The sequence below is a fragment of the Carettochelys insculpta genome, chromosome 5, assembly GCF_033958435.1.
Source record: "Carettochelys insculpta isolate YL-2023 chromosome 5, ASM3395843v1, whole genome shotgun sequence".
NCBI classification, from domain to species: domain Eukaryota; kingdom Metazoa; phylum Chordata; order Testudines; family Carettochelyidae; genus Carettochelys; species Carettochelys insculpta.
The window spans coordinates 29,104,799-29,117,815 of record NC_134141.1 but is presented as its reverse complement, the minus strand read 5'-3'; the positions used below and the strand labels follow the sequence as shown (position 1 = coordinate 29,117,815).

The 13,017-nt window shown below is 48.0% G+C and overlaps 1 protein-coding gene across 2 annotated transcripts in view; it reads left to right on the top strand.

The window, feature by feature from the left end:
• Positions 1–13,017, top strand: part of BRD10 (bromodomain containing 10) — an 89,847-nt gene that overhangs the window by 51,804 nt on the left and 25,026 nt on the right. The gene's annotated exons all lie outside the window — the stretch shown is intronic.

Below are 13,017 nucleotides of genomic sequence, written 5' to 3'. Positions count from 1 at the left end.
ACATGTTTACACAGAGCCCTGTGATATAGTCATGTAATGTTTATGTTGATGTCTAACTACTCCCCTTCCACAAATGAGTAGTCAGACATAATTTACCCTGACTCCTGTATTTATAGTCAACTGTTGAAGCATTCTTTCAGGGGATGCAGTACATCACCATCAATCCATCTGCTTTTGGGACTGAAGGACAGGTTCATACCTAGCAGACATTGAGCAGGCATAATCCAAGATGCCAAGAATCCAAAATCAAACCCCCTTTAACCAAAGAATCCAGCAGATATTGGGTGTGGTAGCAAAGATGTCTCTCATTAAGATGAATAATTTTAAAAGCAAAAGTTGTGGAACCCACTTGTTTTCTTGACTCACTTGCACAACTCCATTCTGTTGTTTATCTCCAGTCGCTTTTCTGCCTTTTGATAAGAATTTCATCTCTGGCAACGGGGATCAATAAAGTGCCATAAAAGTGTCTAATAATTTTAAATGTCTTTGTATTTTAGAAGGAAAATTAAAACTGTTCAGTCTGGGTTGCTTCAGATGTTTGAAGGCATATGTTCAGGTCTCCCTAGGTTATTGGTACAACAAATGTCTACTTGCAACAAAAGGTGGATTTGGTAGGTTTAGAGCAGGGGTTCCCAAACTTTTTGGTGTCACGCCACCCTTTTGATTTTTGAGAAACCCTCATGGCCCTCCCACCTCTTCTGTACCATCATCCAACCCCCCTTTTAACAAAAAATTCAATTCATAATTTAAAATAAACACAAAAACTTGATATAAAAATGTTGTTTAAAATTAAAAATAAGCACAAATAGTTTTTCTTGGCCCCTTGTGGGTGCCTGGTGCAGCCCCGGCTGGCCAGCTGCCTGAGCCCCATGCTAGCTGCCAGAGCTATTTGCACCAGCCGCCCAGGTGCCCAAGCCCTGTGCTGCCAGAGCTGCCCACCCACCAGCTGCCAGACCAGCCACCCACCAGCCACCAAGGCCTACTCCCCACCCGCCAGCTGCCCGAGCCACCCGCCCGAGCCACCCGCCTGAACCCCACGCAGCCAGGGCCAGCCACCCACCTGAGCCCCACACTGACTGGGCCAGCCTGAGCCCCCTGTCCACCAGCCACCCAAGTCCTGTGCTGCTGGGGCCAGCTGACCAGCCACCCACTTCAGCCACAGGCCAACTGCCCAAGTCCTCTGCCTGAGCACCTGCCTGCCAGCCCGAGCCACCCGAGCCCCACACTGCTGGGGCCAGCCACCTGCCTGCCCAACAGCTGCTGGGGCCATCTGCCCACCCACCCTCCAGCCTCCTGAGCCTCACACTGCCGGGGACAGCTACCTCAGTCCCATGATGCAGGGGCCAGCTGCCCAAGCCCCACGAGCTGCCCCTCCCCTCCCCCAAAGCCAGGCACCCCCAGCTCCTTGCTTTTACCCCATCCCCCTCCCCCAAGCCAGGCACCCTCAGCCCCCCATCTAATCTCATGCTCCTCCTCCTCCCCCCCAGCTCACACTCATTCACGTTTGCAGGAAGCAGCTAGCTCCATGTGTCTTTGCTGGCAGTCTGCTTTTTATAGCGGCTGTGCCAGGTCGCCTACATAAAATGGCAGGGTCTGGGAGCTGGAAGCAAATGCTGGCTCTTTCTTGGGGTGAGGAAATAATGCGGGGGGCGGGGGGGAGGACTGGGTTGCCTCGTGCCACCCTGGAATTTCTTCACGCCCCGCCCCCAAGGGGGCACGCCCCCCAGTTTGGGAAACCATGGTTTAGAGAAATGGAGTGAGGTATTAAATGTTAATTTGGACTATGAAGAATAGTTTGCACTTAAAAAACCTCAAAATGATGCTCATAACACACAAAGCTGCAGTTATGGACCCTAGCTGAAATTATCTTGCAGCTGCAGGACAGGTCACTGCTTTGAAAACTAATAATCCAAAAGGAATTGGAATGATTGAAATTAATAATACAGAAGTGATGTCTACATACAGTACAGCAGTATGGATTAATAGCTGTATGTGTGTTCTGTTTGTGTTCCTCTTTTGTAATGGATTATCTAATACCAGCAATGCTTTTAGAAGGGTATGTAAATAGCTAAAAAATTCATAATTACTCTTTAAACTTAAATGTAACAATACCTTTATGTATGTTGTGCTTGGTTGTGTGGTCACCTGTCTCTGAGGGTGCGTCTGCACTACAGTTCTGTTTTGAAAGAACGTCTTTCAAAAGAAAACATCGAAAGATGCTCTTTCGAAATGGAGCGTACACACATGCTAGCGGAGATCAAAGGTTTGGTCCGTCCTTTCGTAAGGCCCCCAGTGCAATTTCATATGACAGCGTCCACACATGCCAGGGCGCTCTTTTGAAAGAGCAAGGGCAGGAAGCGCCACGGGTAGGGACGCATGGCAGACAAGCCCTTCCGGGGCCGCCATCTGCCATCCCCTTAAAGGGCTCCCCCCGTAGGCCTGTCCCCAGGCAGAGAAGAGAGAGAGACAGAGAGAGGATGCGGAGCAGGCATCCCGGGCCCCCATGGACCCTGAGCAGCAGCACCCCAGCATTGAGGCCATGGCTAGCGCACTGGCCGCAGTCCTGGCCACTGTGCTCCAGCGGTTCTGGGTGGCCGCTCTGCTAGCCACCCTCCCGGAGGCCGTCCTCAGGGTGCAATGTCCCCAGCCAGTCCGCCGGGTTACGCGCTGCTTGTGGAACTTCTCCACAAGCAGCAAGTGGTGGGATCGGCTGGTGCTGGAGGACTGGGGCGACGACCGGTAGCTATAGAACTTCAGGATGACCAGGAGGACATTCCTGGAACTGTGCCACTGGCTCGCCCCAGTCCTCCAGCACTGGGACACCCACATGAGGCTGACACTCCCCTTACAGAAAATGGTGGCCATCACCCTATGGAGGCTGGCCACCCCGGACAGTTACCGATCCGTCGGCCACCAGTTTGGGGTGGGCAAGGCCACTGTTGGGGCCGTCCTTATCGAGGTAAGCCATGGCCGGGTCACACCCACACTGCATGCGGGGGGGCAGGGGGCGCCCCGGCAAGGGGCCCTATCGGAGAGTGGTGGGGCATCCCCCACTGGGGACAGAGGTGGGGAGTAGTGGGGCATCTCCCGATGGGGAGTGGTGGGGGTGGGGGTGGAAGTTGCAGCCCAGGCCACACTCATAAGCGCGCCCCCTCATCACCCCACAGGTCGTCTGTGCCATCAACAAGATGCTCCTGTGGTAGTTGATCCATGTCGGGGACATGGACAACGCCATGCAGGGCTTCCAGGAGCTGGGCTTCCCCAACTGCTTCAGGGCCCTTGAAGGCACCCACATCGCCATCAGGGCCCTGGAGCACAGTTGCGGGGCCTGTGTGAATTGGAAGGGCTACCACTCTGTGGTCCTGCAGGTGCTCATCGATGCCAACGGCTGGTTCCAGGACATCTGCATGGGCTGGGCTGGCCACACCCATGACACCAGGGTTTTCAGGAACTCGGGACTGGGACACAGCATGGCCGAGGAGACATACCTCCCCCAGCGGGAGCTGACTGTCGGGGACACGAGAATGCCACTATGTATTATGGCAGATGCAGCCTACCGCGTACAGGCCTAGCTCATGAGGCCATACATGGGGCACATCCAGCCGAGCCAGGACTGTTTTAATGAGCCCACAATAGCATGGAGCGGGTGTTTGGCCGCCTCAAGGGGCTCTTCAGGTGCCTCCACACGAGGCTGGAGGTAGGCCTGGCCAATGTCCTGGCAGGCTGCTGCACCCTGCATAACCTTGTTGAGGCCAAGAACAAGCCCTACATGCAGGGGTGGGCCGCCCAACCGGGGCACGGATACGAGCAGCCCCCTGCCACCCTGTGCTGCCTGGCCCAGCAGGATGGGGTGCAGATCCAGGAGGCCCTGTGCCAGGCCTTTGAGCGGGGTGCATGGTGAGACCCCCACCCTGCACACACACACCACCATTCTGCACATGCGCGCACACACACATTCACACACACCACCACACTGCACACTCCCCTGCCCCAACCACACATGCATAGGGGACAAGGGGTAGAACACAAAAATAAACATTTTAATATAAATAACAAAGTGTAAGTCTTTTTGACAACTATTTGCAGGGGGGCAGAATGGGTGATGGGGGCAGGGGGTAACTATTTACAGGGGTGGAGAGGCCCCAGGCGGGAACCCAGGGAGGGGGGCAATATTAGTGCTCCCGGGGGCTCGATGGGCATGATCCCCGTCACCCACACCCTCCCTGTACCCCCCAGGTCCGGGGGCCCTGTTGGGGACAGACCGGGGCTGGTGCCACCGGCACATAGTGGCGTACCTGGAGTGAAGCCTCTGTGGGCTGTGCAGTGTCGGCACAGGGGGTGTGGGGGTGGGTGCCGCAGACTTCCCCTGGCTGGCCCTCGCCAGCAGCATGTGGGCCAGCTGGATGAGGTCATCTGGGGGCAGGTGGGTCGGGACCAGGGCAGTCAGGTCGGGCATTTGGGAGGGGGTTCACTGTGGGTGGTGGGATTGGGGGGGGCGGAACAGGGAGTGGGGGGAGGTTGGAAGCGGGGAGGCTAAGTGGGGGATTGCGAGGCCGGGGGGTGGATGGGAGATGGGGGAATGGGGGTGGGAGGGGTGGCTGTGGGAGTGGGTGGTGATGGAGTGGCAGTCAGGGCCAGGCAGCGGGCCACGGCCTGAGGCAGGGTGTCAAGGTTAGCCACCACCCAGTCCCAGGCCCGTCGCTCCATGTCCAGCCACTCCCGCAGCACGCTGGAAAGGTCCCTCAGTGCTGCGGTGTGTTCAGCCTCCCCGTGTCTTCCTTCCCACCCAGGTGGTGCTGGCGGACAGCCCAGTGGCTGTCCCGCGCAAGGACAGCATGGGGTCCAGGTAGCTCCCCCTTGCCCTTTGTGGTGGGGCTGGTCCGGCCACTGGCTGCAGGAGCTGTGGAGACAAAAGGGGAAATCAGAAGGTCCCACGCACTGAACTTTGTGCCCCACTGCTGGGTGCCCTGTGATGCCCATGTCCCGAGGTTCCCTGTGTGGGTGCCAAGGGCACAGGCTGCCCCACACTGCCCCCCGGTCCCTCCACAGCCAGCCGGTCTGTGGGGCTGTCCTGTCCATGTGGTGCTGAGCACCACATGTGAGCCCCCTGTCCGGGCCTGGGGAACGTGGCTGTTTGGAGTCCACAGGTCCCAGGGTGGCGAGCATGTGGGGGGGCTGGTGTGCATGCCACCTACCTCTGGGTCCTTCCAGGAGGTCAGGAGAGGTATGGGTGTATGGAGCCCAGCTGGATGTCCCGGATGGGATGTCGATGACGAGGGCCCCCTCACTTGAGCCCTCATCATCGCTGGTGGTGTTCAGCCTCCGTGGGCGCTGGGTGTGGGTCCGGGACAGTCCTCCTCCTCTGTCCCCGTCTCGGGCTCCTGCTCCAGCAGCACGGCCGGGGGTCCCACCTCCTTGGGCCCAAGAAGGCGGTCCAGGTTTTTACAGTAGGAGTAGCTGGTGGGTGCTGCCCCTGACCGCCTGGCCGTGTCTGAGGTCCTGCAGTATCCCTGATGCAGCTCCTTCACCTTGGACCTCAGCTGGTCCGGAGTGTGGGTGGGGTGACCCTGGCCAGTGAGGCCTGTGGTGAGGCGCTGGAATGCCGCTGCATTCCTGCGCCGGACCCCCATCTGGTGCAGGATCTCCTTGTCTGCTCAGAGGACAAGGAGGTCCTGCACCTCAGCGTCTGTCCAGGAGGGGGCCTGGTGCTTGTTGGGGCTGGCTTCCCTCATGGGAGGGCTCACCGGTTTCTTTTGGGGGGCCCGTGGGGTGAGCGGGGGTTAGAGGCGCTAGCCATGGTGCCGATGAGGGCTGGAGCGTCATCACAGGAGTGTATTGCGTGGCAGCATGGGCTCCCTTCTGCCTGCAAACTCTCAGCTTCCTGCCTGAGGGTTTCTGGCAGCCTGCATCCTGAAACATGCCCGGACGCTGGAGCCACAGAGCTCCGCTTGTGCTGGGAGTGGTGCCGCTGCCTGCCAGCTGATTGTGGCCATGGAGGACCCACTCTTTCGAAAGAGTGGGCTGCGGAGCGTCTACACTTGTGCTCTTTAAAAATAATCTTTCAAAGGAGGGCTCTCTTCCCATCCTGGGAAGGGAGGACCAACTTCGAAAGATCAGGAGAGTTCTTTCGAAGTTAATTTCAAAAGAGCGCCATGTGTGTAGATGCTCCGAGTTCTTTCAAAAGAACTTGGTTTTTTGTTCTGGATTTTGAATGTACTTGCGAATGTAGACACACCCTGAAAGAATATAGCATAAATCCAGGGGAATACAGATAGAAACAATTTGCAGAGTCAAGAAAAGACTTTCACGTGAAGTTATTTGGGAGAGGAACCATTACATTTCTATATGTTCGTTCAGGCTCAACATGAGACTCTGATCTGATTGATCTCTATGTTCTAGAGCAATATACATTACTTAAAATTTTAAGAACATGAAGAGATTGCAGCTGTGTTTATTAATCTCCTCTTTAAACTAAATGGAGAATTTAACAACTAATAGCTGAAATTATACAAAATAATGAATGCCATAGGAAAGGTAGAACATGATCCCATTTTACTCTTTTTTCATTGTACAGGAGCAAAAACTGGTAAAAGGAAGTAATTTTTCACAACTCATGAATAACATGGAGTTTGCCAGGAGATGTAACTGAAACTAAGGCGTTTAGGAGGCTTCAAATTTATTTTGATAATAAGAAAACCACAGTTGTAACATCCATAGTTAAATTAAATACAGTTAAAAAATAATTGATATAAATTTTAGTTCTTGAGGGTACTCGCCAGTCTCTAACAGGCGGAAGTTAAAGGATTATCCAATTGGAAATTCATTGAGTAGCAAGCTGGGACGTAAATCTCCAGCACACGAGCTTTCCATGCATTAATTGGCCTCGTGGACCCTGGTACCATACACTGTAGTGCATAGGTTAGCATGTACTGTTGGACTTGTAATATACAGTGGCAGGCAGGATCTACAGTGCCAGTTAGTGCCCAGCAAGCTAGCGCACACTAAGAATTCCTGTGGATAGGCTCTAACGTTGCTTTTTGGTATGCAGTTCCATAGGTGTTTCCTATGAAGTTTCTAGCAACTTCATCTCAAACGTTTAGTTGTCTGGTACAGCACACTGCACTAGCTGAACCACAATCTGTTATGGTTTGGCAGTTCCCATGTTGTTATATCTTGGTAGTTAAGACCAGGCCTTTTGAATTTGTTGCCAAAAAAGTTCAGCACCTTTTTATATCTGATGATCTTGGGCTGAGCTGTGCTCTTCTTGAGGCCTGTTTTATTTTTGGCTCTCTGGCTGGGTCTACACTTTCCCCCAACTTCATAGGGGGCATGTCAGTCAGGGTGATGGGAGATTACTAATGAATTGCTGCAGTGAACACTCAGCACTTCATTAGGCTAATTCTCCCCCACAGCAACTTTGAAGCGTCAGACGCATACTGGCACTTTGAAGTTTGATGCTTCAAAGTTGACGCGGGGGAGAATTAGCGTAATGACATGCTGCATATTCACCACAGCACTTCATTAGTCATCTTCCATCACCCTGATTAACATGCCCCCTTCAAAGTTGGGGGCAAGTGTAGACAAGCCCTTTCTGTGTGGCAATCCACAGCATGACACTGAAACTCTTCTTGCAGGATCAGTGGAAGAAGCTGAATTACCAGAGACCTTTTTTTGGAGTTATGACCCCTTTGAAGTCACTGGAATTTCTCTCTCCTTCATGACATTTCCCCCTGCTGATCGCCAATGTAGTAGCTGTACTACTTGGCGCAGTGACACATTGCTGGGGACAGGATATATGTCCCTCAAACTCAGTGTTTTAACAGGGTGTATACAATCTCCTACCCACAAGTCATCCCTCACTATCTTCTCTTAGTCTACTCTGTCATTTAATAAATTCTCTCCTTACATGATAGTATTGTTAAATTCAGATTTTTCTTATCTTACTCTGTTGAAACTTGGTCACTGCTATAAAGTGTTGCATAGTCCATAGTTGTGCAGGTTACTGCTTTCTGTAAATATGAGGGCTTTTTCTGCTAACTATTTGGTTGCAATCAGTGCTGTTTTGTGGGCACACAGCTATGAAATTCTGGTCTTTTTGAGGGGAGGAAAAGGTCTGGGACCTTAATCTGGTGTTGTCAAGACTTATGGTAGTTTCAAACCCTTCAAACTCCTTGCTTCCTGTTCCCTGCTACTTCTCAGTTACAAAACAGCATTCTTGGTGGCCACTACCTCGGCCAGGAGGGCATCTGAATTGAGGGCACTGATGGTGGACCACAAGGACAAGGTCAGGTTGAGACCCCATCTGATGTTCCTGCCAAAGGTGGTCTCTTCTTTTCATATCAACCAGGATATTTCTGTACCAGTCTTTTACCTGACACCTCACGCCTCCCCTAGGGAACAGAGCTTACACACACTGGATGTCCAAAGGGCGCTAACCTTCTATATGGACAGGACCGAACCTTTTAGGAAGTTGCAGCAGTTGTTTGTGGCAATGGCAGACAGGAAGAAAGGCCTCCCAGTGTCCTCCCAGTGGATCTCCTCCTGGATAGTGGCCTGTATTAAAAAATATTATAAGCTGGCAGGGTTCCCCCCGCTTCGATCAGAGCTCACTCTACCAGAGCACGCGCTTCCTCAGCAGCATACTTGGCCCAAGTTCCTATTCAGAACATCAGCAGGGCGGCCACCTGGACCTCCATCCATATATTTATGGCCCATTATGCACTGATGCATCATGCTAGGGATGATGCTGCGGTGGCAGGGCTGTCTTACATTCTGTCTGAGGCTCCGATCCCACCTCCTAGGCATTGACTCGCATTCACCCAGTTTGGAATGCACATGAGCAATCACCCGAGGAAGAAGACAGTTACCTGTTCCGTAACTGGTGTTCTTCGAGATGTGTTGCTCATGTCCATTCCAAAATCCACCCACCTTCCCCTCTGTCAGAGTAGCCGGCAAGAAGGAATTGAGTGGGGGGTTGAGCAACACATCTCAAAGAACACCAGTTACGGAACAGGTAACTGTCTTTTTTTCCTCAGCTCTCACTCTCTGAAATAGCTAAACAATTTTATCTGCAATTTTCAAGACAGTATAGCCTAAGGTAGATTTGTGGAATGGAAAAGTTTAGCCCATGTGGTTTTAAGTTTTACAAAGTTATAAGCAACTGAAAATGGGCTAATATAATGGAAAGTGTTAGACAACTTTAACTTAGCTGTCAGTGTTGTTTTCAGCTCTGCCTGCAATAATGAAAATAATGGACCTATTGAGAAACCTTTTCATTCATTCTGTCTGTATATATCAAGCAGCTCGATCCTAAGCTTCCCTGTACAATTTAGTATCTTGTGCTTTAGTCCTGGGTAGCATTTGTGAATTTAAAAAAAATAAAAAAATAAAAAAAAGCACAGAAGAGAATCAGTTTGTTGACGACTCCTAGATTTGTAGCAGCCTAGTGGCTTAGATCATGGATGTCCAACATGTAGCCTTTGGGGATGACCTGTTAGGAAGAAAACACATATTTGATTATGAATTGTAGATGAGCTGTCCCATTAATAAAACAAAGCAGCAGAAACGTAGCACTTTAAAGACTAACAAAATGATTTATTCGGTGATGAGCTTTTGAGGGACAGACCCACTTCTTCAGATCAAATCTGAAGAAGGGTTTTTAAGTGGGTGTGTCCCACGAAAGCTTATCACCGAATAAATCATTTTGTTAGTCTTCAAAGTGCTACGTTTCTGCTGCTTTGTTTTGTTGGAATACAGACTAACTCCACTACCTCTCTGTTACTGTGCTCCATTAATGTTGAAGCTAGAGATTGAATCAGCCCCATTGCTGTATCCTATCAAATTACTTTGCTCCACTTTCCATGCTGCCCCACTCTTCACAGTAGAATGAATGTATGATGTGAGCTGGCTGCTCCCTAAGTAGCTGTTGTCGATTCCCTGCAGCTGGTCAGCAACTTTTGCTAGTTTACCTATTGCATTGCAGGGAATAAATCTGGCTAATCCATTGCTTCCTTTCTTGCCAGGATGTGGGAGTCAGAGATGCAAAAGAAGGAAGTTGAACAAATCTGCCCGAGCATAGGGGAGTATCTAGCAAAAGTTGGTGGTTCCCTTTCCCCACACAGGCCAAGGCAGTCCCAAAGAGAAAAAGGTAAAAAGAGCAGTTGAAAACTGTCAACCACATATAACTCCCTGATTCTCTGCCCCAGCCCAGGTTGGTGTGTCAGGGCTGCTTTTGACTCATGGTAGCTGGAAATACTTTCTGGGAAGGGACTGTATACCAGCCAGAGATAGCCAGAGCACAGTGCACTCCAGCTGTTCCCTTTTTTCACTTCCCACATATGGTTTCTGTCAGGGTCTGTAAAAAGGGAGGTATAGAAGCTAGCTATACTAGCTGTAACTCCAGGGTAATCCCCAAGTGAAGGTTAGCTGGTGTTTTCACTTTCTCCCAATCAGTATTTCGCGGCAGAGACTATGTCTGAGTGGCCTAAAAGTAATAAAACAGGCCAGAATCTCTGCCTCAAAATATTGTCTCTACCCCGTTTCTCCCTCTTCCACTCTTTCTATGATAGTGTTGTCAAGGAACAGAAGTTGAAAAAATTAGAACCTAAAGCTAGGCATGTACATTTTATATTTACATGTCTAAACAAATGGCCCCAATTTTGCAAACTTCTGAGAACCTACTATTTTCCACTGTGGGTTAGTGGGAGCTATTGGATTTTTAGCACTTGGGAAAATCAGCCCATTTATTTAGTGGCCTAAATATGAATGAATAAGTCAAACCTTAGGTTCCAATTTTTGAAATCTAGTCCAAGATAATTTTCTTCTTCTACTTCTCTGACTGTATTTCCATATGTTTTTTTCTTTTATGGGTCCTTCATTTTCAAGATGCTTGCCCTCACTTTCAAGGTTTGGTATGCTTTTGTCCCTTGTCTTCAGTGTTTTCTTGAAACAGTATGTAATGCCTGTTCATACCCTGTGTTTAATACACTTTTTTCTAATAGCCCTGTTTGTCTTCTCATACAGCTAACATTGTGTACTCTTTCATGTTTTCCTTGTGTTGGAGTAGTTTTCCAGAGAAAATTTGTCAACAGCCATCCTCAGGCAGTTTCTGACTACCTACTTGTTCTCTGAACCAGTCTAACTGTAAAAGCCACCCATTTACTCTGGGTGCTCTGCATTTTATTTTTCTGCACTACATTCATTCATGCCTTTAGACTGTGCGATCTTTGGAGTAGATATGCTGTTACCTGTTCAACTTATTCTAAAGTGCTTCATATATCTAGTGATATATATATTAATCTCCAGAAGTAGGTAAGGTGACATGTCCAGTCATCATCAGCGGTTATAATTACATACCTAACTTCTTTTCAAAATATTGGTCTGAGAAAAAATAGGTAAGTGTTGGATTATCAGTAGTTAAGAGGGTGGAAGACAATTCACTGGAAGGGAATTTAACAGGATTGTTACTCTCTGTAAAGGGTAAAGCACTGTAAGTTTTCAAGAGATGGCATATAGCGGATGTTGTAATGTGTCAATCAAGACATTGAATGTTGGTAAAAACTGAAAGCTGCTTTTGACAGAGCAACAAACGAGTAGTCCCATGCTGAAGAAACTTACTGTGTCAGGTTAGTTTATGATGTTTTTCAGTGGAGGTGCATAGAGGTCTTCTGGAGGTACATCAGCTCATCTAGATAATTGCCTGGTTTTATAACAAGCTACATAAAAATACTAGCAAAGTCACTACTAAAATTTTATACATAGACTTGTTTATACTGCTCTATAAGCTACACACTGAAATGTAATTAAAATATTTATATTCTAGTTGATTTATTTTATATGGTAAAAATGAGAAAGTAAGCAAATTTTCAGTAATAGTGTGTTGTAATTTTTTCTTTTTTTTAATATATTTTGCAGTTTTTGTTAGCAAGTAGTTTTTAAGTGAGGTTAAACTTCAGGGTATGCAAGACAAATCAGACTCCTGAAAGGGTTACAAGAGTTTGAAAAGGTTCTAAGCCACTGGCTCATAAAATTTAGAGTGCTTAAACCAAGAGTAGAAAACTATCTGCTATTTATGAAGTGTTCCAAATTGATGCATAAATTAACTAATGAAATGATAATTTATGTTTCTTTAAGGAAAAGTGTAATACTTGGCTGAATGGGCTGACAATGTCTGTATGATTAGGCATATGGTAATAAAGACTAAAGCACAAAATGCAGATATTAGCAGCAATTAGGAGTTTATCGCTTGTTTGCTTTCATTTTATGATCCATTTTGTATTCTGAATACAGAAACACAATTTCTTTATTTTTCTTTATACTTGTTTTAAGGCCCATTTCTGAAAGAAAAGTGCTGGTTATAATCAATTGGATTTTGCATGATTCTGAAAGTGTATCAGCTTATTGATCTTTCATGATAAAAACATAATTGGCAGTTATTTTAAGGATTTAATATAGTAAAGGTCTAACACAGTGCTATTTTCACTGAGGAAAAAGCTGTTGAGGTTTGAGATGAGGATCTATGGAAGTTTTGTACTACAGTCTGTCTGGCACCTTTGTCTACTAAGAGAGCACATTTATAAGAGAAAAAATATTACTTATTTTGTATTAGAAATTAAGATTTATTTTCTGTTAAAAGAAGTACTGTTAATATTACTAGACAGCCTTATTCGTGGAACAGATTGGTTTTCTTGGTGCTTCCTGCACATTTTGAAGTCCCAAGCAGGTATTTTTACAGAAACATATTGAGATAAAGTTTAGTCATTTCCTGGCCAATTCCATGGCCATGGAAGAAATTCTTAACTATATAATTGATGCAGAGATGAGCAATTTTTTTTAGATGTTCTTATTTCAGAATATGACAGACAGTTCAATTTTTTTTGTTTCTAGTCCTGTAGTCATGACAACTGAAGCCATGCATTTTATGAATAACTTTTTTTATTGGATATTATGTTGCAGAAGTTAAAATGCATGTCATTGACCTGCAGCCAGTTTTGTCATTTGAAAAAATTAAAGCACCCA